The sequence below is a fragment of the Myotis davidii genome, unplaced genomic scaffold (assembly GCF_000327345.1).
Source record: "Myotis davidii unplaced genomic scaffold, ASM32734v1 scaffold159, whole genome shotgun sequence".
NCBI classification, from domain to species: domain Eukaryota; kingdom Metazoa; phylum Chordata; class Mammalia; order Chiroptera; family Vespertilionidae; genus Myotis; species Myotis davidii.
The window spans coordinates 2010443-2033230 of NW_006291231.1; the positions used below are offsets into that span (position 1 = coordinate 2010443).

At 38.5% G+C, this 22788-nt stretch overlaps 1 protein-coding gene across 2 annotated transcripts in view; it reads left to right on the top strand.

Moving 5' to 3' along the window:
* The window catches only part of MARCH3 (membrane associated ring-CH-type finger 3), a 139404-nt gene that overhangs the window by 520 nt on the left and 116096 nt on the right, over window positions 1-22788 (top strand). The window contains exon 1 of one of the 2 annotated variants that reach the window (XM_015564373.1): window positions 2288-2386. The exons of the other annotated variant lie outside the window; for it this stretch is intronic. The gene's annotated coding sequence lies outside the window, so the exon portion shown is untranslated. Of the gene's footprint in view, window positions 1-2287; window positions 2387-22788 lie in introns of those variants that run through there. 2 annotated transcript variants of the gene reach the window in all.

A 22788-nucleotide genomic window follows, 5' to 3' on the forward strand; every position in this document is an offset into this window, starting at 1 on the left:
TTCCTCGATGGCTTGCGCACGGGTTCCTGGAAATTGAACCCGCGCCGGAGTCGTCGGCGCGAGCACCCCGTGTCCGCGTCTGATCTGGAGCCCGAGCCAGCGATCTTGGGGTTCGGGTGGGTCTTCAACCGTCAGAGAACTTAAGTAATCAGCCAGGTTCTGTAGCTGGGGCTTCGGTGTTTTTGCAGTTATTGGGAGGAAATGACAGCACGGATATTAAACTTTGGGAAGTAATGACTTTCTACCAGCACTGGAATCCGTATCCCTCATGGGGTGCTTGGACCTCCACGTTGCTGCCAGGTGTGTCCAAAGGCGTCGTCAGCACCGGGGGGAAGCCCCTGTCTGTCCCGGTGCCCCGAGCCCCCGGGAGCACTGGACCAGAAGGTGAAATAAACCACCAGGCTGGTTAGTGGCGTTTGCCCGAGCACCTGTGTGTTTAAGTGATGAAGTTGTGACAGGAACTGACAACAGGATTTAAGGTTAAACCTGACACTTCATTTGTGACTCAGTCTGGGATAGACTTTTTTTTTTAAATCTTAATGATAAGGAGTAAAAGCAGCTGGTTTTTCTGAGGACAGTTACATACATGTATTTTGTATTATGTGTATTATGTGGGGACTCAGTGGGATTGAATACAATATTTTCTTGTAATTCTTCTTTGACGTGAAAGAGAGCTTATTGAGAGTACTTGGTCTGGAGACTTGGGATCCGAATTTGGGAATATTTTGGTCTTTGAAAATATATAAAAAGGTGGAGATACATAGCTAGCTATCCATGTGTGTGTTTACATATGTAGGTGTGCATATATGTGTGTGAACACATATGTGTGCGTATAAAATTGACAGGTGAATGAAGTAGAGATATATGCAGAGGGAAACAATCTTGAACTTTCCCTGGGTGGAGAGATGGACCCTCTCATCTGTGGGGTGTACAATGAGTGTAAGCATGTCTGGATCTGCCTGGTCTGTCTGGGTCAGTATATGTCCATGAACTTTATGAGCATTCAGTTCAGTACCATTCGGTGCAGATTCCACGTTCCTATTTTACAGCCCTGCAGCCGCCAGCCGGCCCATCTGTTAAAACAGAACATGTACACTTTAGTGGGGGCCCTAGGATGGAGTGTGGGTAGGGGGCAACCCTTAGTAGAAACATGCTACAAACAAAGCCTGCCTCTCAAGTTCTATTTTCATTCAGTATTCAGCCTGAACTTGTGATTTGGGTGAGGAAGAAAAAGAGTGTTTGACTCTTCAGAAATGGCAAACCACATTTTGTGAAATAATTATAGCCATGATTTGGGGAGGGGGAGTTTATGGGAGGAGAAAAAAATCCCTCTAGGAAAGAAATGTGGTTCTTGTCACATCACCATGCAACACTGGTTTACTGCTTTGCAGTAGCACGTATTTTAGAAACTGTGTTCTTTTGCTTCTTAAGAGAATGCATTACAACCGAATCATTTTGCACCCAAAAAAATCATTAATAGAAGTAAACAGAGCTTTATTGCAGAGGCTACTTAATCTGTTAGAGTTAAGACTGCCTTACTAATTCTAATGCAATGTGTTTTTAGGAATTTATAACTTGCATATAAATTCATAGTCAGCCTAATCACTAGTTGCAATGGTTTACAATTTATAGTTTAAAAAAATAATAAAAACCTTTATCACAAAAATTCTGATGAGTAAAAGGATATGGGAGGGGCTTAGCAGCTTAATAAATTCCTGAAGCCAAATGACTGATACTTAAAAAAACTATAAATTCCTTTTATAGCATAATTATTTTTTGGTGACAAAATAAAGGCAATATTTTTGTGAAGCATAGTTGATACTTTCCCAATAATTTTATGCTCATAATTATATTTTAATAATGGTGTTCATTATATGTTGCAGAATAAACTGCAATGGTTCTTAAGAACTCATCATGAGAAGTATTGTTTTCATTTTTATGGTACTTAAATACTTTGGGGGAAAATGTGCAAATCCCTAATCTGTCTTTAAATTGCTGATGGACTACATGGACATAATAACTCTCATGCCTTGACATGAGTCATCTGAGTCAATTGGGTTGTTCCTTAGAAATTCATTTTATAGGCTGGACTCCAATCTCTGGGATTCGAGTCTGGGGTGGGGCTTAGTGATCTGCTTTTTAACAAGCACCCCCGAGTGATTCTTGATATAAAAAAACAATATCCTCTATAACTTGATTTAACAAATATTTGTTTCAAAATTTCCAGGTGACATTTACTGGCCTTGTGAAATTTATAGGTAACACTTAAATTCTCTGTTTTCAACAGTGGCACCTTTTGTCCTGTGTTCAGAACTGTTTGGGAAACCTCAGCTATCCCTGTTCCAGGTTAGCCCCAATTCTAAGGCAGTCTGTCTGGGGAAGCAAGGTAATTTAAGACCCTGCCCCAGTCTTAGTCCTTTCATTCTCTACTCCAAGTCCAGTGGATCTCTGGGGTCTCCAGGATGACTTTGCCAGTCCTAATTTACATTCCTGGGAATTTCTCCTTGGAGGTTAGATGAATCCTAGCCCTTGGGAGCCGCCTTTGATACTTCAAAGTTGTTCCAGGTTGGGGGCTAGAACCTCAGCAGGGCTAGTATCAACTTATCCAAGGTCAAGGATCTTTTTGGGAAGCTGTAGCTGGCTTGCTTCCCTGTCAGGAGTGTCCCAAGCCAACCACTCAGAGACACAGGGGATCTTATTTTCAGAAAGTCATCTTAGAAGTACTTCGAGCTGTCCCATCTAATTGGGTACATAGATTTTCTCAGCATCACAGAGTGACGAGTTGAGAATTGATTGCCATCTCACCTTACAAATCAGTGTAAATTTTGATTTATTAACTATTGCCAATTTGTGTTTTTTAATGTATAGTTTCATACCAATGTTTAAATTCAGTTCTCCCATTTCAGACTGGCATAATTTTCAATTTAAGGCTCCTAGAAAAGGTTTAACAGAGAAAGGATCTATGAGAAGTTGTTGCCCTTTCCTCTTTCTACCGTCCAAGTACCTAAAAAACCAAATGACTTCTCAGAGGTCAGCAGTGCCCAGAATATTTACTTCCCTGAGGACAAAAGGATGTGGGTAGTCTGGGAAACTGATCTTGGATTGTTCCAGGCCCCTGCATCATTACAGGAACTTTTACAGAGCGATTTCTGTTTTAAGGAGCACTTGACAGGCATGTTTATAGGTTGCTTACCTTCATCCTTTGAGTACCATGATCTTTCCCCCCACTTTGTTACAGATGAGCAAACAGCAACCACCAAAAGATAATAATATTTAGATCCTGTTTTTCACAGAGATGACACCAATAACTGAGAAGTTGGCCTATGTTTTGAATTGTTGTTATTTAGCATCATAGTGAGATAATAAAGTTCTGCTTAGTCATTTATATCATCTATAGTTTTTATTTTTTTACCTTCCTTTGCATTTTTTAAATATTGGATATGACCTTGGGACAGTTTTCTTTTTTCTTTTTCTTTTTCTTTTGAACAGTTTTCTTTATAAAACTAACCACCATATATGATCATTGGGTCAATGAACCTGACCTTAACCAGCCAGCCTTGACCCACCATGGCAAATAATTTGCTAATGGTCACAGAGCACAATGGCAGTAAAGCCTATATGTTGAATTTTTTTTTCACTAATATTTTAGACCTGTCGTGTTTGCCTGTTGAGTCATGCTGCTAATAATGTTTTTAGGCTGGCAGGATACAGTTGCTTACATTTCACTTGACCAGTTTCTGAATGATTGTATGGACCTAAAAAATTTTAAAGCCTAAGGTATAATTTCAGCCCCTCATGATGCAATGGGACTAATTTGTGCTAGTTAAAAACAACAGTAAAATGCTACTTTTCTTGAAACTGGGTCATAGGTCATTGTAAGCTTCTAAGCAACAATTTTGCAATTCTGGTTTGGTTTTGGTTTTGTTTTGGGGTTTGGGGGGTTTTGTTTTGTTGTTTTGGTGAGGGTTTCTTTTTTTTTTTTTTTTTGCCATGGGATACCTGTGGCAAAAAGAATTTGACAAATTTTTTTCAAGTTTTGACCTTTCTTTCCATATATCCTTATGCCCATGGATAAGTGATTATGAAAAAATCACTTTTCAAATCAACCTGCCCTTGTTTGTTTGTTTGTTTGTTGGTTGTTTTTTGGTTTTTTGATATATTTATTGATTTTTAGAGAGAAAGGAAGGGAAAGGGACAGAGAGAGAAACATCGACATGGGAGAATGAAACATCAAGGAGCATCGATCAGTTGCATGCCCCCTACTGGGGATCAAAGTACATGGGAAACATGTACCCTGACCAGGAATCAAAACTGGTAACCTTTTGGTGCACAGGATGATGCCCAACCAACTGAGCCACACAATTTGCCCTTGTAACAGTTCTTAATACTAAAATTTTAGCCTTAATTCTCCTCCAAAATTCTCCTTAAACTCCTGCCTTCACTTTGTGGTGGTGGGTTTTTTTGTTGTTGTTGTTTTTTGCGTCCAGTAACATCTAATATAGAACAGGTAGTAAGATATAGAAGTTTTACACTAGTTTTAATTTTGTGGATTTAACTGTAACAATAGTAAGAAAAAATAATAAAAATAGTTATAATATTAAAGTTATGTTGATGAGTGTATCACATTAGATAATCCCAGCTTATAGTTTCCATGGGAAATTTATGAATGAAGTGACAGATGCACTCATCTGTGGCCGTGCAGACAATCTTATGATACAGCCTGAGAAATAGAACTGAAGACAGCATCCTGGGTTACAGAAGAAAAACAAATGTTAAGCACTGAGAAAAGAGTGGCAAAAAGTGAAGGGTCGTGGTGGGATGGGATGGGGAGAGTGGTGAGAAAAAAATACCTCCAGTAAAATGCCAGACAGGATGGTAAGAAATTTATAGAGGTGCTGATGGTTTGGGGTTTCTTGGGGGCATTGATTCTGTTTTATATTGTCTTCACAACCTGCTTGCCCTGCTTGCTTTAAATAATTTATTACAGCAGCAGGCCTTCCTCTGGTTAGTTTCTTTTTTTTTATAACTTTTCCCTTCTCATCTCTGGGTCTAATCAGAGGCATATATAATGGTGTGGCTACTCTAGAGTACTCAGGAAAGTCCATGATCAATATTACTATGCTACATTATAAACCCAGGGCTGTTCCTTTCTATTTTGCAGTGTTTTCTTCCCTGTTGTATTAACTCAATATCTATGTTTTAAACAATATTTTATTAATCTCTGCACAATGACACTTCTGGGCTTATTCTTCTTGGCTAGAACTATCTTTTGAGCAATCCATCATCAGACCACCATTAATCTAATGATGTATTTATTGCTCACTATTGCAGCACTGGCAAGAAACCCAGTATGGTTCTAAAAATTTGATTAAAAAGAAGTCAAGTTTTTGCAGGGCATAGCCATCAAATTATGTTAGCAGCTGCCAAATATATTTTATGCTAAAATACACACACATATTTTAAGTGAGCAAAATGTGATTTTTTTCAAAAGCTTTTAAAACTTTTTACTATGAAATTAGTAGAACAAGAAGATGCCTCATAATTAGAAAAATTATGATTGCACTCTCCACCTCATCCAAAGATAAGAGTGTGTGTGTGTGTTTTTTTAGATTATGCCCCTAGGTCTAGGCACTAAAATGGATAGATTTATCTTTTTAATTGATAAGATAATTTTAGTGATAAGAACTAGCTCCTAATCCTTGAACTACTAGTATCTACCAGGCAATCATTACAAATTAGAATAGTCTTAATTTAATTAACAAATAATAATAGAGTATCTATCATGGGTAGCACCTCTTCTCTGTTAGCTAACTCAAAGAGCAATTCAAGTATTAGCTCCTACTATGGGAAGTTTTCCATGTCCTTCTCTGGCCTGCTTGTATACAGCCAGCAGGGCCCTTATTTCCTGTAATCAGCCCCTCTGGATAGAGATCCCCTTGAGGGCAGGGACCACACCTCTCATCTTGTAGCTTCTCAAGAAGGGGTATTCAAGAAATAGTTGCTAGATGCACTACTAGAGGCTACAAAGAATTTCAAGTGAACACTTATAAGGCCTTGAAAGGATATGACAAAGATCTTCACCAAAAGTATGAATGTTAGCAATAGCAACCCAAGTGCCAGGCTTTCGACGTTAGCACCAGTCTCGGCATTTCATCTAAGTATCACCTATTCCTGCCCCCTCCCATCCTCAAAGTCCCTCCTCTTCATTCCTGCCTTGCCTTTCTCTCACCACCTCCTTGTTGTGTCTTCTTCACGAATATCTCCAACTCTCCCCCTGGCCTAGGCCATCTCCCCTCGTTCTTTTTTTGTTCCCATACCCCTTGTCATATTTTGAAAAGGCAGCTAACCCATGGGCCCCCTTTTGAGACTTGGGACGTCCTCACTCTCATATCTTTTTTTCTTTCTTTTTGTCTTTTTGCCTTTCTTTTTGTCTTTTTGTTTGTTTTTCTCACTCTATCTTTTGAAGTCTCAGATGGCTTGGTTCCTTTCACCACCTAGTGGAGGTGACCAGCTAGTTTTGGCCATGGTAGGTTTGGGAGCTTTGGAGGAACAAGGTGGTGCTGGGCCTAGGCTGCTGACATCCAAAGCTCAGCATAATGGGGAAACTTGACATTTGTTACGAGAAGTTTTTTTAAAAAAACAGTTGTTTTGATTTTAGAGACTAACTTTCATAATATTTTTCATTTATAAATCTCCTTTTGTTCGGGAAGTGCCCCATAGATAGTCATTTTTATGGCATGGTTCTTACCTCGGAGCTGGGTTACTGAGGTCATGTACTGATCACGTGTCCATGTGCAGATTATGGATCAGCTGATTAAGCCTCACTGCCTGAGGTCAGGGCCATTAGGACAGCCCTTTTTCATTATGTCTCCACAGACTCTAAATGACTGTATCACCTGGGACATGAAGCCTTACTTAACATAGGCGCTTTCTTCTCAGACCTGCCAAGAAAATATCATTAGAAAACTGAGTGATTACATATAAAGTTATTTACTAGGAGATGTTCAAAGTAACAGAGAAGATGAGCAACTCTAGATTAGGTCATGGGCTCAAATACTGGTTTCTTTTGGATCTTGTAAGTCAGAAGCACCTGTCTCTGCACATCCCAGGGCTTCTGCTTTCACGTAGGAGCTGGGGGTGGGAGGCCTTGAGGAAGGCTCAGGTGAGGGGTAGTGGCAAACGTCTGTAGAACACATTGTTCAGCCCCTTCCCTGCCACCAGTGGAGGTTCTCTCTGTGGAGTCTTGCTTTAATAATTTCTCATGTCTGCTTTCAGGTGTCTCAGATACCAAATCTTCCTCTTCTACTTTGCAAATATGTTACACAAACAGAGATTCTCACAGAATGTTCTCATCCTTAACCTTTTAAGTTTCCCCAATTCCAACTTTTCTCCTTTGTTTAGCCCCTCCCTCCAGTGTTTTCCTTTTTTTGACATTCTCCTTCCCTTCTGTTCAGGTAAGAACTCTACTTTATAAAAGCTCTATTATAATCAGTATTACCATGAATCTTATCCCTTTGGGAGTAACTGCATTTTTTAACATTTTCAAAGGACTTTTCTATAGCATTCCAGTGTATTTTTCTGATGCTAAGAAAAAGATCACACTAATGCAGGATATTACATGTTCTGACAACCTTACAGCGTGTAAAAGTAATTAGTCTCACAAAACCTCAGTTTTTACCAGCCTTACCCATGCTTGCCAGTGACACCTCCCTTATCCTCCTAATCACTCTTACCACCTTCTATGTACTTTTTAATCATTGAGAGACAAGATCACAAGTCTCTATTAGCAAGACATATTCATTACAATCAAGGAGAGGAAGCTTTCTACAAAAACCAAAACAGGTACCCACAGGATAGGGAAAAGAAAGGTAGGGCTACCCTGATATCTTTAATAGCAGAACATGTGGATTGGTGCACCCTTTCTTGATAAATTCTTACTTTGTTGTTCTAACTAATCATGCAAGGTCTATGTCTCTAGAGAGGCTGGGTTATTGCCTTGTAGCTATTGTCACTTTTTTCTTTCCCTTATGAATTATTTACAGTAAGTTTTAATTTTCTCTCCTTCAGTTATTTAATTTAATTTTTATTTTTGGGGTTTCGGGTTTCTTTTCCTGATCTACTTCCTTAAGTTGGGTTGTTTCTAACCTCTCCAGATATTCTCCTACCACTTTCCTGACCCAGACAACATGTCACAGTTAGATACCATCCTCACATTGAATGTATTTCCATTTTTGCTACAGATTAGTAATTAAGACACTAAATGGAATTTTGATAGTGACCCTTTCAAGAGCTAAGACACCATTTATATCCTGTTTTAATTATGGTCTCTTAGGAAATCTTCTTCTGTTATAATGTTCACCCCATTTTCTAAGTAATGTTTTTCAAATATGGCACTGAATTATGAAATCTGTGTGCATTACATTTTCTGCTCTCTAGTATGTGCTGAATTTATAATTCTATAATTTTCTTGTAGGAAAATGCTTATAAGACTGGAATGGTTAATTTGGTTTCAAACCATACTGCTTTTTTTGCGTATTATGAACCATTAGCATTGAAGTGATCTTTTCTTCATTCCCAACCCTCACAGCAGCTCCCCAAGCAACAATCCCACTCCATCCCTTCTTTCCATGCTCTGTGCTTTTTTTTTCTTGATGGATATTTTTTTTTACTGGGCCCAAATATTTCCAAGTTTAAGATAATTCTACATAGCTGAAAAAAGAAAAATCAGCCATTGTCCTTTGATGATCATGTTATTTCCCCCTTCTTTTTTCAGGCATGTCTGCCTCCTGACTACAAACCATAATGTTACACCTCTTCTCTGGAGTGCTTCTACCTCTTAATCCTCTTATCCCAGTGGAATGTGAAGCTGCTTCTGCTTCCTTAACATCTGCCTTGTGCCTGGGATCTGTGCTAGTCCTATGTGGTCTCTACTGAAATTCTTGTAATTGGATAAGGGCTCACAATCGGTAACCTTATGTACTTCATTTAGGTCTTGGGGGAAAAACAGGTGTCTGGGCAGGTGGGAGGTAAAAGTCAAAGTTGTTTTTTAAAATATATTTTCATTGATTTCAGAGAGGAAGGGAGAGGGAGAGAGAGAGAGAAACATCAATGATGAGAGAAAATCATTGCTGCCTCCTGCATGCCTTGCACTGGGGATTGAGTCCACAACCCAGGCATATGCCCTGGGAATCGAACCATGACCTCCTGGTTCAAAGGCCAACAGTCAACCACTGAGCCATGCCAGCCAGGCTTTTAAACAAACAGAGAAAGCTAAAGACACAGAGAGGGGCCATTTAGTACCAGCTACCCATGCCACAGTACCATCTTCTTATGATTTCTAGGGTTGTTTTCCCCCCAGGCTTTTCTGGATGACCAGTTAAAATTCTGTATCATCCCATACCCAGGTTTCTGGAGTTCACTGAGCAAGAATCAGAAGTCCTAGTTACATTCCTAGACCATCCCAGAGACAAAGAAATTAGTGATGTTGCTGAATGGAAATGTCCTGCTAGGAGACCTGGACAAAACACAAGACTCCAACTCAAGTTAACTTTAACAGTAAAGGAAGTGTAGTATCCATGTGAGAAGTAGGGCTGGTGACAGGATTGGTTGACTCAGTGACACAGTGGTATCAGCAGGGATACAGGTTCCTTTCATGTCTCTGCCTCAGTTGCCCTCACACCAGTTGATCCTAAGACTGGTTCTTTACAAGATGGTTATAGTTGTGCAGATACCATTTGCAAGCATGTCAATATCTAGAGCTTCTTCCAGAGTTTCTCTTTTTTTAAAAAGAAAAAATCCTCACCAGACAATATTTTTCCATTGATTTTTAGAGAGAGTGGAAGAGAGAGGGAAAGACAGAGAGAAATATCGATGTGGGAGAAACACATCGATTGGTTGCTTCCTGTACCCCAACGAGGGCCTGGGCCGGGCAGGAGCCTGCAACTGAGATACGTGCCCTTGACCAGAATAGAACCCAAGATCCTTTGGTCTGCAGGCCGATGCTCTATCTACTGAGCCAAACCGGCTAGAGCCAGGGTCTCTTTTTAAAAAAAATTGTTTTTTTATTGATTTCAGAGAGGAATAGAGAGAGAGAGAAATATAGAAACATCAATGATGAGAGAGAATCATTAATCCACTGCCTCCCTATGGGGAATCAAGCCTGAAACCCTGGCATGTGTCCTGACCGGGAATCCAACTGTGACCTCCTGGTTCAGAGGTTGAGGCTCAACCACTGAGCCACACTGTCCTAGTTCCAGGGTCTCTTTTTGAAAAATATGAAAACATTACAAAGAAGAATCTAAGAAGACCTCTCTTCTCATCTCATTGATCAGAATAGGATCACATTCTCACCTGTTAATTGGTCACTAGTAAGAAGATCAATCATCACTGCCTGAGGAAGAGAGGAGGTGAATTTGAACAAAATCAGGATTCTGTTAGTAAAAAAAAAAAAAAAAAAAAAAAAAAGTATGTGTGTGGAAATGAGGGGGCAATAGATATTGGCGGGCTTGGAAAGTAACTGTAAAATCCCCTTTATGACTGCTGTATCATTTGGTAGATACCATGAACTGCATGAGCTACACATTCCTGGACACAAAATGGCAAGGCTGGGTTAACAGGGAGAAAAAAGCCACAATGAAGACTAATTAAGGACAGAGAAATGAACCAAGATCAATAATTATTCTGATTAGAACCACAATAAATCCTAATAATTTTGAATGTACTAATTTATGTCTATTTGTACTCTGTAAGTAGATGATTTTTACTGAATAAAAAATATTAAAATAGTTTGCTTATTTCACAATAATTCTAAATTTCTGATATGTTATTTTGCAGTATAGGTCTATTTGAATGTAAACATTTTTATTAACTTTCTTTACATATCATAGCATTAACAATAATGATAATTATTGATGATTGTAATTGGCCATTATTTATTGAGTACTCTTATAAAGTAGGAATTGAGCATCCAAGAGGAGCTAGTAATTTTCTTAGGTCAAATAACTGCTAAGTGGATAAGCTAGGATTTAGACTCAGGTTCATTTACTCATGTCCCTTTTCTGCTCTCCATGGCTTCCCTTTGCCTTGGAAGATAGTCCCAAGACTATGGCAAGGCCTAAGTGATGAACCCTGCCCATCTCTGTGACCTCATTACTTACCCTCTTGCCTAATTCAGTTTTCTAATCACACTAGGTTCTTGTTTGTCTGATAAGCCAGTCCCATTACCACCTCTGACCCTGTTCTGTCTGCTTGGATCACACATCTTAGGTTTGTCCCGCTACATCCGTTGCATTAAGGGCTCCTCTTCACAGGCACCTCTCAGCACTATTCCATCTAATCTGAGGCCCACACCCACACCCCAATTCTCTGTTTCTTCCCTATTTTTGTTTCTTTTATGATGCTTGCCACAACCTTGTTTTGTGTACTTGGTTTTGTCTGTCTTCCCAACTAGAATATAAGTTCCATGAGGGCAGAGACCCTATAAAATGAATGAGCAAGCAAGTGCATAAGTTGATGAAAAGGTGAATTTTTAAAAGTTTTGATATCTAATAATTCATAGAAAGTCTTTTTCTTTCCCAGTAGGAATAAAGTGGGATGCTGATTGTCATTTGAGCTGAGTATATGCACCTTAGCTTTTTTCCTATAAAATTTGAAAACTTAACAAAACTTGTTTTTCTTTCTCTCTTTCTCTAGAGAAAAGATAGACTTACTACCACAGTAGAATTACATGAATACAAGAGGAAAATTTGAATAATACTTTTAACTTTAGGTTTTATGTTGATTATAATTATAAGGATGCCAACTCCTTTAATTGGGTATAAACCTTTAAATATGAAGGTATACATATAAAGATAAATGTAAATTGGGAGAATTATAATGACATGATAACTTGCAGTAGCAAATTCACTTAAATAAAATTGTGTTCTCTGCTTACACATAATTTTTCATTTGAACTCATGTATCTAATAAAATTTATTCTTAGAACGTAATTAGTTTGAGGAAATTATAAAGGTGAAAATTGAAAATAGCTTTACCTCAAATATTAATTTGGAAGGGGCTGACAGAAGTGAAGCCGAGTGCCCCCTCCGAGGTCCCTTTTCTCTCACGTTCAGCTTAGGCCCTTTCCCACCAAAGTTCGTGCCTTAATGTTCTTTCCTTCTCTGTCATTCTGAGGGTTGCTTGGTCATTTGCTAAATATGTTGTGAGCCATTATTTTCTGAGGCTTGCTGTGTGACTTTACCACTCAACTAAATAAATCGTCATTTCAACTTTGACGAGAACCTCACATTCCCCTCCTACCTGCCCATCTGTCCTGGATCTTTTCCCAGGTGACCTTGCAAGCTATAGGGTATTTCTCTATGCAGATTATCAGCCTAAACCCAGCTGACAGTGTTCTGCCTTCTGGGGTTCCCACTCACAAAAACCTGTTAGACTCACTTACTATGAAATATATTTCTCAGCTAAACTCCCTGTATCAGATTTCCAAAAACAGATAGAAATTTTATGGTGATTAGGATACATCATATTTGAGAGTAATTTTTAATCTGGCTCCTTCCAGATTGTTTTTCCCGTTTGCATCAGACAAGTCAGAAAAAAAAAAAAACTGAAGGGGGAAGAAAGGGAAAAGGGTGTTTTGATGTTCACGTTGTACTTTCTTCCTGAGTATCATGGTGGGGACCTTTTTCTTCCTCACTTTATAACCTGGTTAGACATGGGTGTATGACTGGGTTAGAATCCATCAAGATCCAGGTAACAATGAGATCGGTAATTAAAGGGCTGGGTCAGCGTATCATCATTGTTTAAGTTAGGCAGGTGCCTGGTCTATGTAAGCTCTTGAGAGCCTGTTTGACAGGGTAGTTTTCGTATACAGTGGATTGGCCCTTTTATTGCTAAAAAAAAGGGGGGGAGGGGCTTTCCCCCCCGCCCTTTCTTGCTAAGCTGTGTGGGTAGGAAACAGCATGAAGTTATAGAAAATGTATAGTAAAAGCAGTAGCAAGGAGAAAGAATCCATAATGGGCACACACACATGGCTGGAATATTTCCCAAGTACTTGGGTGAGGGGGTGGCAGTGAGGTTTCTTTGGCGGAGGCAAAGTAGAACATGTGCTTTTCCATGTGTGAATACTATGCTTTGAAAGGTTCTTTATGATTCACAAAAGCAGCTGCTTTTGAGCTGGTGTAGCACAGAGTTTTGGAAATTCACTTAAATAGGGGTATTGCAGTCTCCTGACATCTGTTTTGGAGATTTGGTTGAGTGAGGGGAATTTGCTTATTCACAAGTGACATGGAACAAGTATTCTTCATTAGAGTGTTAGACCCTTTAAGGTTTGTGGATCAAAGCTAACCAGAAAAGACAACATTTTGAATAGTCATTTGCTATGTTACATACATACATGAGTTTGCAATAATGACTTTCTTCTTAATTTTGAAAACTGTGTATGACAGTTTTCCTTTGCCTGGTAAATCAACTTTCCTGAGTTACTCTCAGTTTTTTTGTTTTATTGTAAGGGTTTCTTGCTAGGTACTCATAATCTTATTATGCATTGTTCTTTAGTGAGTTTTAATTTTACCCATAGTTTTACCAAACACATCCTGTTGTTTTCTCTTTTTCTACACCTCTATTCCATTTCTGAGTGTTAGGTTTTTTTGTTTGTTAGTTTTTGTTTGTTTGTTTGTTTTTCTAAGTGTTAGTTTTTGTCTACTGCTCTATCCTCATTAATAAGTTGTTTTCACTTTTCTAAGGATTTCAAACCTAAGTAATACCCGCAGTGTTGTTCCCTATCACTTTCAAAAAGAGTCTTATTTGTCCAGTTCTTCAAACAAGATGAATAAATAGGACATGATTATTTCACTTTTTGCCAGTTAGTTTTCAATGTATTAGATACTGACATAATGTAGCATTTTTCACAGGTGGCTTTTTTATTTTTTAAAGTGAAAGCTTTGTTTTTAATGAGTTAAAACTATTATGTGTCTAAATGACAAAGCAAAATAAGTTACCTCAAAATAAGGTTAATGTGGATATCTTGAACTGGAAATCATTTGAAATGTTTCATGGCTACACTTTGTGCTAAATATAAAAGTAATTGTGTTTCCCATGTGTGAGCATCAAAAGCTCCAGTTGGGAAATCACATGGTATAGCAAGTAGGTCACTATTGATGGCAGAACAGGAGACAGGAAATGTTACAGCTAAGATTAGAGGCCCAAGCAATATGTCTCGCCATGCTTGCTACATTGTTCATCCTAAGAAGTGAAAGGACTCAACAGGGTATAACTAACTTTAGCCCAATTCAAAAGTATTAGCAAATATAGCCTTTTAATCTGTCATTCCCTTTTGTTTCTAGATAACTCACTTTTCCAATGGGTAAATTAACTGAACTGCTTGGGTTTGCACATTGGCAGATCTCTGAATACCAATTAAAATGGCAGCCTTTACATTCTAAAAGTATAAATGGGAAGCAGTAATCAGCTATATATAGTTATAGCTATAGATTTACCTGGTGTTTGAAATCAATAACAAGGAATAAGGAATCAGTCAACAATGAATTCTCTTAAAATCTCATTTATCTGACAGAACAGACTGACAGCTGTCAGAGGGGAGGGGGTTTGAGGGGGCTGGGTGAAAAAGGTGAAGGAATTAAGAAAAAAACAGAAACCTCATAGACACAGACAACAGTATGGTGATTACCAGAGAGGGTTCAGGAGAGGTAGAAGAGGGTAAAGGGGGACAAATAGTGATGGAAGGAGACCTGACTTCAGGTGGTGAACACAGAATACAGTACACAGATGATGTATTATAGAACTATAAACTTGAAACCTATATAATTTTATTATGTCACCCCAATAAATTCAATAAAACAATTTTTAAATAAAATAAAATCTACAACATTTTCTTTTTCAATACAAGGGGGGAAGCATTCTCCTGTGTCTGCCCCAGTGAGAGCTAATACCTTACTTTGGGGGGCCAGACCAAGATAGAGCCTTGGATTCTGAGAGAAGCCATCCCCCACACACTAGATTAGGCAGTTGAACACAAGCCCAAAGAGCCAGCAGTTATTTGGATGAGTAGATGGAGGCATGCCGAGATGATTAAATTTGAATCTGTCATTAGAGCGTCGATTATTTCATTCACTTCCAGCACGGAGTCCTTCAGAAAAGTACCCTGGCTTATGGAACCCATGTATTCTGTGTGGATAGTTTTATCGCTTGAACCTCAGAGGCCTTTCTAGGCTCAGATTTTCAGAGGTCACTAATGTAGATTAAAACACTCTACTTTGAACTAGGATTATTTCATGCAGGTTATAATTTTTACGAAAGGAAGTGGTGTGGAGACTCACAGCAAAGAGTATTTTGGCAGTGCTTTTCGTCTTTATTCCTTCTCTAGCTTAAACACAGAGCTTAGATGTTATGCCTGATCCAAGGACAGGATGTTGGAAAGGGGGTTGGAAGCACAACTGTCACAGATAATCATCTGGGATGAAAATACTGGGAGTGGTTTTTAATTGGCAGTTAGAAGTCTGTTGGGTCCTGAATGGAGAAAATATATGTGATGTGGCAATCGGGCCTATTTGTGCCTGGTTCTCACCCATCATGAAACGAGTTGCTTGGCCTAGCTCATTTCCTAGGCCTCTGTCCAAGAATGTCAGCGACAGAGGCTGGTGGGAACCTCCTGGAAAATATTTAGGGTGTCTGAAATAGATTGTTGCTTTGAAATCTTTTAAAGATCCCTTTTCTAGTTTCAAAAATGTATGAATAACTAATACATATTTTAAATGTTGCATGCCTTTGGAACTCTTTACCACCTTATGAAATTGGTTATCTAATTTCAGTTACTGCTATGAGATTTCTCTTCGGTTTCAGTGTAAACAACCAGATGGCCAGGTCCCTCATTCTGCTTCGACCCCAGTCAGAACCCTGAGCCTGGTCCTGGCTCTGCCTCTGACTACAGGTGGAAGTGGAGGGAGTCACGAGGCTCCTTTCTGGGCCTTATGTTCCTCTTCTGGGAAAGGAACAGAAAACTGGATCATTTTTATGGATTTGCTCCAGTGTTAACACTATATGATTGTATTCATCTTTCAAGCCTGTTGCTCTGTTTTTCCTTTTGTAGTGAAAAAGATGTAGAAATTTTCTAGTTGATAATTTTTAATCTTAAGGGCAATACTCGCCAGATTACTAGTTGGCTGCTTATGTTGCTATTTTGGCTGATTTTTTTTTACCTGTTTATATGGAAGAGTTCAAATATAGTTTAATCACAAATTCCAAGCAAGAGTAGCCAACAAGTTGCATGGAAGAAGCAAGACTTTTGGGGGGCAACAGGGTAGAGTGGTTGGGATTGGTGGGGCATGGAGGATCTAGTTTCATGGGAAAATAAAGACAGGGAATTCAGTATGCAAACATGTAACAGGAATCCAGTCAGGATTTACAGTTAATAACCTCTGTTCCTTCATATAGGAAACACAATACCAGTGCTTATAAATCTGTGGGCAAGGAAGTAGCACAAATAAAAACTTCATTTGTAAGGGCCATCTTGTCACTTTCTAAAAGACCTAATGAAAATGGTATACATTTAACTGAGGTAAATACAAATAACCTCTTTAGTCTCTCTGATGACAGATAATGGTGGAATCTCTGAAATACTGAAAACAACCTAGATTGGATCATTTTTCTTTTTGTTAACAAGACTTTTTTTCCAAAGAAAGAGATATTGAATGGCATCTATATTCTCTACACCTCCCTTTCCTCAAACACAGACAGAGCTAATCAAGTTAACTTCCTAAGGGTGAGTTATCCGTAGCCTTTGAAAGAGTCTGGTTGTGAGAGCGGTTGACCTCTAAAAGGAATTAGAGTTCTAGTCAGTTTGGCTCAGTGGATAGAGCGTCGGCCTGTGGACTGAAGTGCTCCGTGTTCGATTTCAGTCAAGGGCACATACCTTGGTTGGGTTGCTGGCTCCTACCCGGCCCGGGCCCTGGTCAGGGTGCATGCAGGAGGCAACCAATTAATGGGTTTCTCCCTCATCAATATTTCTCTTTGTCTTTCCCTCTCTCTTCCGCTCTCTCTAAAAGTCAATGGAAAAATATCCTCGAGTGAGGATTTTAAAAAATAATAAAAATAAAAGGAAATAGAGGCTTTAGAATCTCCTTTTTAAAGTTCTCAAAGAACAGGAGAGAAGCTAGTGTTTTCATGGAGGAAATTTAGACAAATTCATCTTTTGGCCCTGTCTTAATTTTAAAACTTACCTATGTTGTTGCTAGTGCTTTAAGAGACTTTACCTATAGGTAACCAAGACCTTGTGGCAAATAATTTCTTCTAGATGTTTATGACTGTCCTTTCAGATTCTTGAAATAGGCTTTGGTCACTGAACTGGGTTGCCTGGCCAGTTGCCTAGCATATGACTTTGTAACCGTTGGCTGCATTCAAGCACACGAGACTCCCTGAGCCCCTGCCTTCAGCATGGTAATTGTAGAAAAACATGTTCAAAGGAAATAATCCAGGTGATAAAAGACTCTAAATTTAGAAAACTTTTCCCTACCAGATAAGAGATACAATTTGTTTCTTCTTCCCACACGAAATAGAGCTGTCCAGAAGAACAACCGTGAAAACACATGACCCCCCGTCACTTCCCTCCCACTTGCAGCTGTCAGTGCTTCTAAGCGAAATGCATATGTGCTGAATAATTTTGCAACACCTCACAATCACATGTTTTAATGTCTGTTGAGGCTGAAAACTGCCAGTCCTTTTGAGGGGTGAATATAGTCTAACATGGGGACAGAGACTTGTGAACCGTATCCAATTATTCTTGGTGAAGTCAATCAGACTACCTTCTAGGTCAGTGGTTCTCAACCTGTGGATCGCGACCCCATTGGCGGTCGAACGACCCTTTCACAGGGGTCGCCTAAGACCATCCTGCATATCAGATATTTACATTACGATTCATAACAGTAGCAAAATTACAGTTATTAAGTAGCAACAAAAATACTTTTATGGTTGGGGGTCACAACATGAGGAACTGTATTTAAAGGGCCAGAAGGTTGAGAACCACTGTTCTAGGTGATGGCAGGAGAAAACCCACCCTGGTAACCTGCCTTCATTCCTCACTCAGTGGGCTTTTGGATGGAGGGTGTCTCGGGAGTTATCAGTGAACAGAAGTTCAGGGATTATCCAGGAACTCTTTGAGCAGTCAAACAATGAGAGCCAGTGCCAGTCTAGCAGACCATCCATAATTTTTAATTTTTGATTTGGAAATAGCACTAAAGATTTTCAAAGTGGAGTTTGCAAGATAAACCACTAGGATGTGAGGAGAAAATACTAGAACTTATTTTTAATACCCCCAAAATAAGAAAAATTAAGTTTTATTACTATATATGAGTTGACATTTGCACCCTCTCCTGTTGTTTATGTCAGAAGGCCCTGGGTTCTGAAAGAGCAGTAGGTTACCTTCACAAAACAGATATGTGACTGGCCCCTCACTTCTCTATAGCATGTTGCATTGCATTTGTATGTGTCCAGTTAAGTTTATTTGCAGAATATTAATTTGTTTCATTTAAGCTAGCCCCCAACAACAACAAAATAAACAAAAGAAGTAGCTTTAAAAGATTCTGGCAAAGACAAAATCCAAAATGTGGATTGAAGATATCACTAATTTTACAAGCAAGCACAAGGGAACAGTATGAAATGGAGGAGTTAACATGTCCTTTTAGGACAAGTTTTTGTCAGTCATGAGTTAAAAAAACTACTAATACAGTCAGTTTTGACCAGAAGTTAGCCCCCAAATCTCAAAATTATCAAGACGGCTAACTGAAATACGGATTTATGTCTATTGTCATTAAGAATGCACATATTGGAAGGAAATGTATACTTTGCCTTGAGAAATTTTGTAATAGAAATAATGAATGATTATGATTTTAAATAATGAATGATTTTTAAAAACCCGGAGAATAACCTCTGCAATTTTTTAAATCCAACATTAAAATTTACCTTCTACTCTTTATAAAATTTCACTAAACTAAATAGTGTTGTGAGGCCTCTTGTGAAGTTTTCTAACTTGTATGTAAAAGTTAAAAGCACACATCGAGGAAATACATGTTCTTTCACCTAAGACAAGACCAGATAATATAATATGTTGAAAACTATCTAAAATGAGTTTCTTTGCCAGAAAATGCTGTTGAAAGTATTATTAAAGATATTACTTGAGGACACATTTGTAATACCTTAACTAATAAAGAATTTTAAAAAAGATATTACTGAAATCTTGAAGAAACAAATCCTATGTTAAAGCACATTATAGAGGGCAAAATACTTGTTTTAAATTTGTAAGTTGTTAGATCTAACCTATTGTATTTGTTCATTTCTGTTTCACCAATGAAATACACTAAGTGCTTCTTTTTGGTAAGCCACTACTAGATGAGATTTATTCACAATCTTTATGAAAGTGTTTTATGAAAAACATCGAGTAGTGTTTCCTCTTAAGAAGCAGCTGTTCGATTCTAGGGTAATGTTAGAAGAGATAAATTCATTCACTATATCATTCATATCAAGCTAGTGCAACCAAGATGTTGAAGCCAGAGATATACAAAATACTGCAAGATGTTACTTTTAGTTAATTTTATAAAAACAGACCTTTAATATACAGCATGGTAGAAAACTCACTTAATACATTTTAAATTGAGAAGGGACCATGAAACTCTTTTGTATCCCACAGTTTTGCTGTTTATCCTGTTGAAAATTACTTGAGAGTTCTTAAACTTACAGATAAATTATATTTATTTTTCTCTTTCTAAAGAGGAAAGGCTTCTACATTTTGTTAATTGTTTCTGTGATAATAAGCAACTTCAATAGTGTGCTACCTACAGATCATTTAAAAGAAAGAAGGAAGCGTCATTAATTTGTCCTTCCAAGAATAAGTACGAAAATAACTGAATTTTATTTTATTTTATTTTTTTAAAATATATTTTATTGATTTTTTTTACAGAGAGGAAGGGAGAGGGATAGAGAGTTAGAAACATTGATGAGAGAGAAACATCGATCAGTCGCCTCCTGCACACCTCCTACTTGGGATGTGCCTGCAACCGAGGTACATGCCCTTAGCCGGAATCGAACCTGGGACCTCTCAGTCCGCAGGCCGACGCTCTATCCACTGAGCCAAACCGGTCAGGGCCAAAAATAACTGAATTTTAAAGAAATTAAAATTTAGAGAGAATGTTGTGGAAAGGTGTTTGGAAATTTTTAGATCATATTGTGATTTTATTGCTTAGCATTGTGACAACCATTAAAACCCAGCTATGTAAAATAAACTGAACTTAGAATCTGACCTTAAAATTAACATATCATAAATAATTAAGTCTAAATTTTCAGACATGACCCATATTCAATCACATTGCTCTTAATAAAATAATGGCTATTTAGTAAATAAAATGGGTTTGAACTATTAAATATATTTAAATAAAATAAGTGTTTAAGTGGATAAAAAAGCTGTGGTACATTTACATCATGGAATACTACTCAGCCATAAAATTAAAAAAAGGAAGGAAGGAAATCTTACCTTTTGCGACAGCATGGATGGACCTCGAGAGCATTATGCTGAGTGAAATAAGCTAGTCAGAGAAAGACAAGTACCATAGGATTTCATTTATATGTGGAATATAATGAACAAAATAAACAAACAAAATAGAAACAGACTCATAGATACAGAGAACAGACAGAGCTGTCACAGAGGAGGGGTGTTGGGGGGCTAGGTGAAAAAGGTAAAGGGATTAAGGAAAGAAAAAATTCCTCAGACACAGACTACAGTATGAGAGAGAAAGGGAAATAGGGGGAGGTAGAAGAGGATAAAGGGAGAATAAATGGTTATGGAAGGAGACTTGACTTGGGTGATGAACACACAATACAGTATACAGATGTTGTATTATAGAATTATACACCTGAAACCTATATAATTTTATTAACCAATGTTACTCTAATAAATTCAATAAAATTTTTAAAATAAATATTTAAAGTATTGTTTATTTCAATTTATCTTGTACTTTTGTCATTTTGATGTTTGTTGTGTCATGTACCTTATATAGTACATGTGTACATATCTAGTACATGTCCATGGGGTGCATGTTCAAAGCTTTTTTAAAAAATATATTTTTACTGATTTCAGAGAGGAAAGGAGAGAGGGCGAGGGGGAGAGAGAAGCATAGTGATGAGAGAGAATCATTGATTGGCTGCCTCCTGCACACCCCACACCAGGGATCGAGCCCACAACCCAGGCATGTGCCCTGACCGAGAATCGAACCATGACCTTCAGGTTCATAGATCAATGCTCAAACAGTGAGCCACACTGTCCAGGCTCAAAGCTTTTCAGTATTGGGATTCATGATCCAATAATGTTGGATACTACTGCCACAGATTCTTAAACTTTTGGGGTCAGGTTAATAGCCACAGATTCTTTGAGACAATAAACAATATGTGTCCTCTTCTCAGAAAAATTATGCACTCTTCCAGCAAATAAAATTTTGCCCAGAAATTCAGGGTGGTCACATGCCCACTGATGGCTATTGCCATGGACTCCATTAAACCCCCTAGGTGAGGACATACCCAGCATCACACAGTGACATAGACTGATCTTTCAATCAATACTTCCTAATCATCTGTCATTCTAGTCTTTGGTCTGGTTGCTGAGGACAAAAACATGAGGATGGAACTCTATCTGGGCCCCCAAGGAATTCATAAGTTCATTGGGGATTCCGGTGTGCAACAAATAATCACTATACGATTTATGTTTAGGAGAAACTTGTTTATTTGGCCATCATTAAATGACACCAACTGCATGAGGGTATTATGCTGAACTCCATAAGAAATGCCCTTGTAGAGAATCAAGTCCCAATTGCTTCAGCTTCCAGTGTTTTTTCTAATGCACCTTTTATATTCCTGAAGCTCGTGATGATCCTCATTGGGGTGTGCAGCTGTTTCCTTCATGTGGTAAATGATGTAAAGGGAGGTGAGGCAGGGGGTCATACTTTTTCCTGTTTCTAAGCAACCCAAGCTCTTCGTGTTTATGTACACTAATATGCACTTCTTTGCCTATGGAATAGAGAACTGAACTCTTAGATAAATTGGCAAATGGAAGAAAACAGGGAGTAATAAAGGAGGTATGGAATTTTATAAGCTTCATGATCTCTTCCCCAAAGCCTGAATCTATGTAATGAGGTAATACAACACATTTTTGCTGGGTCTGAATTTATTCCTATTTTTAAAAACACACACACAAATGGATAGGAAGAAAGTAAATGCAAAAAAATTTTTCTGCCTTGGTCATTAGTTGGTAATGTTCTGGAAGGTGATATAGAGTTTTTCTTACAGGTATTGAGCTCTGTGTAGAGACTAAAAATAAACAGAACAGCACAGGGAAATAGGCAAGCATTATTGATCTGTGTCAGGACCATTTCCACTTTAATGTTTGCAAAAGGCACAGCCCAGTTTGCAAACCTATTTATAGAGTGCGGCTTGTTCGTTGCTTTATATAGATGATAAAAACAAGGTGAATTGTCAGGTAAATTTTGGTTTATATTAGGAACAGGACTAAAGGGATCTCCTTCAGAATTAGTGAAGAGGGCTCATCCATTGCGTTCCATGGAGTCCAGTGTCTGTGGCTGTGTTGCCCGTGGACATGCTTCCAGGTTGAGTGCCTCCTCCAGTTGGTGTTCACCCCACCAGCTGCCCCCCCGCCCCCGCCCCAGCCTTCCTCAGCTGCCCCCTGTCGTGGGAGCAGGAGCTAAAACAAACAGAACACCTCCCAGACTCCTTCTGCCC